This window comes from Scylla paramamosain, chromosome 30 (assembly GCF_035594125.1).
Source record: "Scylla paramamosain isolate STU-SP2022 chromosome 30, ASM3559412v1, whole genome shotgun sequence".
NCBI lineage: Eukaryota > Metazoa > Arthropoda > Malacostraca > Decapoda > Portunidae > Scylla > Scylla paramamosain.
The window spans coordinates 8739115-8744114 of record NC_087180.1 but is presented as its reverse complement, the minus strand read 5'-3'; the positions used below and the strand labels follow the sequence as shown (position 1 = coordinate 8744114).

General features: G+C 36.1%; 1 protein-coding gene across 2 annotated transcripts in view; it reads right to left on the bottom strand.

The window, feature by feature from the left end:
- The window catches only part of LOC135116042 (uncharacterized), a 246751-nt gene that overhangs the window by 199175 nt on the left and 42576 nt on the right, over positions 1 to 5000 (bottom strand). The gene's annotated exons all lie outside the window — the stretch shown is intronic.

The following is a 5000-nucleotide window of genomic DNA, read 5'->3' as shown; positions in this document are numbered from 1 at the left end:
TGTCCCTTTGTCCTTGGTCTCTCTCTCTCTCTCTCTCTCTCTCTCTCTCTCTCTCTCTCTCTCTCTCTCTCTCTCTCTCTCTCTCATGCACATTCTCACAGTTTCGCCTGCGTCTTATCTCTCTCCATATCGGTGTGTCTGTCTGTCCGTCTCTTTGTTCCTGTCTCTCAAGACTATTTCTGTGCCGTGTTTTCGCCCGCGTGATGAGACTCAGCAGCACACCACTCGTCTCTCTACAAACAAGATTTAGGGTACGTAAGAGCAGAAAATTAGATAAAACTTTATATTTGCAAAAGGAAACGAGAGAGAGAGAGAGAGAGAGAGAGAGAGAGAGAGAGAGAGAGAGAGAGAGAGAGAGAGAGAGAGAGAGAGAGAGAGAGAGAGAGAGGAGGAATAATAAGACTCGATGAAGATTCAGAAGCCTTTGAGTCTAAACAGTGAATCATCTGTAGGGCGAATATTTCCACAAGAGGCCAAGCTCTCTGGAGACAAATCCCCGCCACTCGTCATCCTTAATGAGACAGAAACATATTGCTTGCGAATGAATGTATATCTACGAGAACCATGGAACTATGTGATTGTCCTCTTACTGCCCCGTGACCAATCTGACAGGCTTTATACTCTCTTCCCTTTATCCTCTTTTATCTCCTTATTCTCCCTTACTTTTCGCTTTATTCTTCCATTTTTCATCTCAAATTATCTTTTTTGTAAGTTTTTTGAGTCTCTTACTCTCCCTGACTGGCTTTAATTTTTTTTTCCCTTAATCCTCTTCTATCTCCTTATTTTTCTGACTTTTCAACTCAAACTCCATATCTCCCTTATAACTTCATTTGAATCATATGAATGGTTTCTTACTATCCCTGATTTATGATTGCGATTACACTTTCTTCCCTGCTTTGATCCCCATATTTTTCCTTACTTTCCCTTACTATTCCCTTTCTTTCCTCTTTGGAATTGTTTCACTATTCTCGTATTATTCTTGAACTATTTTTGGATTTACTATTTTATTCTCACGTCCTGTATCTGTTTTTACCTCAATCCTTTTTTTTTATTTCCTTTTCAAACTATCTCCTCTTTGTACCTCCTCTCAATTTTGTTCTTTTTACTACACCTACTTTGCTCTTCTATCCTCGCTTCCCTGTGTCTCCTATATCTCCCTATTCTTTCCCACTTTTCCCCTTAAACCATTTTTTTTACGTCTGTCTCTCCTCCTACTATCTTTGAACTATCTGACTGCTCTTTTATACCGTCTTCCTTTTTATCTTTTTCTCGTATCTCTCCTTACTGACCCTTATTTTACTTTTATTTTACTCTTTTATTTTACTTATTTTACCTTTTATTTTAAAGTGATTCTTTATTACTTCTATGGAATTTTGACTATTTTCGTTCCTTCTTTCATATTTTCATACTTGCTTAACTTTACGTGCTTCATGTATCTTTCCTTGCTCTTATTTTTCCTCTCAAACTATCACTTTTTATCACCTCTTACTATTTATGTTCTATTTGACCATCTTCTTGTACTCATTTTACTGTTTCTACTTTAATTATTCTCTTTTTCTTTCTTATTCTTTAACTGCCATTGTTTCCTTTACTGCATTGTCTATCCTTACTTTCTCGTTTTCCATTGTGTCTTCCTTTTTCGTCTATACACTTTTCTATATGTATACGTTTCTACTGCTACTTTTTTTTCATTTTATTTCTTATTCTTTCTTATTCTCCAGTTCCCATTATTTCCTTTTATTTTCTTGTCTACTATCGTTTCTACTTTGCCTGACTTTCCCTCTTCCCAACATGTCTTCCTCTTCCTCTACAATATCTGTATCTTATTATTTATGATATGCTTACCTTCACCTATTTTTATATTCTTTTTCCTCACACTGTCTCCTTTCTCGCCTTCCTTCCTCCTCTTGTCTTACTTTCTTTTCAATGCGTCCTACTTTAACTTCTAAACTGTTCATCTCTCTCTCTCTCTCTCTCTCTCTCTCTCTCTCTCTCTCTCTCTCTCTCTCTCTCTCTCTCTCTCTCTCTCTCTCTCCTTGGTTACGTGACCTGATTCTCATAAATCATCAAATTTTTTCTTTTCTTTACGTTGTCAAGTTTTTCTTATGTCAAGCTGTAACACTCTAATGTTTATTCTGGGAAGGGCAGAAAAGGAACGCCATTACTTACACAACAAAGAGTAAGAAGAAAAACAAGACCAATTTGAAACGCATTATAGAGTGTAATACTTCCCAGGAAATTATGGAGGGAAACTTTAGTAATAATTTCCAGGAAAGAATTAGTGAAATAAAATGTGCTAAGCCGTGAACACAGGAACAACACAAAATAGAAGAACAATAAGTAGAGAAAAGAAACGAAAAGAAAACAAAGAAAAAATATGGCGACCCAAATTACGCTTAAATTTTACAAAGTGAAGGACGTGCATTTTTCAGAAATACATTCGCCAATTGAGAAAAAATAAAAAAGAGAGAGGTGCGTTAAGTAGTGTTTCAGATGTGATTAAATGCGCTTCATTAAGTAACTGATAAAAACCCGCACAGTGTAGCCTCTAATATGCTTGCGAATGGCGCAGTATTTCACAAGCCGCCACACCGACCACTCTACCTGGTTTGTCTGAAAATGGACCAATAATTAGGCCCTTGAAGAGCTACCTGGAGTTCCCTTTACCTTTCCTTTACTAGAGACTCCTGCAGTTTGATATTACTCTAAATGGTGTCGTTATTGACTTTAATATGTAGTATAGTAAAAAAAAAAAATTAAAATAATAAAAATAAATAAATATATATATATATATATATATATATATATATATATATATATATATATATATATATATATATATATATATATATATATATATATATATATATATATATATATATATATATATATATATATATATATATATATATATATATATATATATATATATGTATAATAAGTAAATAAGCAAACAAACAAACGTATAACATTAACATTAAAAGAATGCTACAAAAAGACACAAAAATAAATCAACAAACAAATATGTATATTAAAAATTAAACTGCCATCTTTTAACATTTAACATTACAAGAAAGCTATAAAACACACACAAAAGATACAATACAAAAGAAGCGAGTTTCCTTTTATCATAACAATAAAAAAAATAATAACTTATGACAAATGTAAGCGTATACACACACACACACACACACACACACACACACACACACACACACACACATTATTTCGTTCTAAAAACAAAATAATCACCACCATTCTGCAAGCACTGAGACAATAGCACCTTGTTTATTTTCCAGGGAAAGAATGAACATGTAAACACAGAGGCGCGTGGAGACCAGCACGTCTCTCTCTCAGCAACATTTACTCGCCACCATCGCCACGCTTCTGTCTTTACTTCCTTTACTGGCTGGTGGTGAAAGGTAAGAGGAAAATAAATGATGGCGAACCACCACACTAAACAAGAAAATTCAAAACATGATACGATATATTCAGAAGAAAACTAAATTTAACATGAAGATATAAAACATTAAAAGGCCATAGAGTACAATGTAAATTATTAAAAATAAAAGTTTGTATCGACTTAAGATAAATAGCCAGAAGGGACAGCTTTTCTACTTCTCCTTAAATAGGTATGAACCGTCAGCGTGACAATAAAAAGTAAATAAATAAATAAATAATGCAGACAGTTCCAATGTAAATTCTCCACCGAAAAGAGGTAACAAACGTCACCTCTTGCATTGGTAGGATGGATTTAATAAAGAAACTAGTTAAAAAGACTAGCAGTAAGGGAACTGTGGAATGTAAGAGCAAGTTTAAAAGAATAATATCTAGAGAAGGGTAATGGTAAAAGCTGCAGCGTTTCGAATAACTTTGACAATGTAGATCATGAAGTGGGAAAGCTTATAAGGAACTTCTAACCTCGTTCGTTTCAAGGAGTTTTCATAATTGTAATAATATAATACCAACGGTGAACCCAAAACAACTTTCCTGGTAATCCTTATAGCCTTTCAAAATAAACCTTATGAAATCTTAAGCGTTTCGAAATACATGTTCAGGTCTTCCTTACATTGTTACTGAAGAAAATCTGTACGTAGTCGAAACAAAAAACGCAGTACTCTTGCTAAAGCCTGGATTTTTTCTTTATATCATCATTTCCATTAATTTGTCTCATCATTCTTCAACACTTACAATAGAAAACAAAGATGATAAGTTGCCTCCCATTCACCTGTTTACAAAAGCAGAAGAAAACCACCTTACCATTGTTTTCTATTTCAACTGAACTGTCTAATCACGTCTTCCTTCCAGAAAATGCCCCTCCTTGATCAGTTACGTTATAATGAGCATCCCCTTAGGTTTCCTTCCTCCCGTAGGTAAGTCCCCGCGTAGGGCACAATACCTGTGTTCATTTAGTCATAGATATGGTCGCCAAGTGATTTTTCTCAAGTACACTGTCAAAGGAAGCGAGTAATGGAACCCTAGACTTCCTGTCTTCACTTTGAGCTTTCCTCATGTCTTCTTATACCCCTCCTCTCTCTCTCTCTCTCTCTCTCTCTCTCTCTCTCTCTCTCTCTCTCTCTCTCTCTCTCTCTCTCTCTCTCTCTCTCTCTCTCTCTCTCTCTCTCTCTCTCCCTTTCTTCACCGAGGTCCACTCATACGTAGTCTACTCTTTATCATTTTTTCCTCACTCTCATATCTCGTGCCTCCCTCTCTGCGTAACTCACACCTGCTCTCTCCTCCACCACCACCTTCCGGCCTCGCGTCCCTCACAACCCGACTGATGGACACGAGAAGCCACTCTGCTGCACAGGTTTCTTGGCACATCATGAGCGGCTGAGGGACGCTGGACACAGTAAACATATTAACAAAGAAAGCTGTGGTGGTGGTGGTGGACGGCCTCCTGGCTCATAAAGTGGTGAGAAAATAGCAGCTTGATGTTTTACGAGAGAAATTTCGTGATGCGGTTTTCTTCATAGTCGCATCAAAAGTCTGACGGGGAA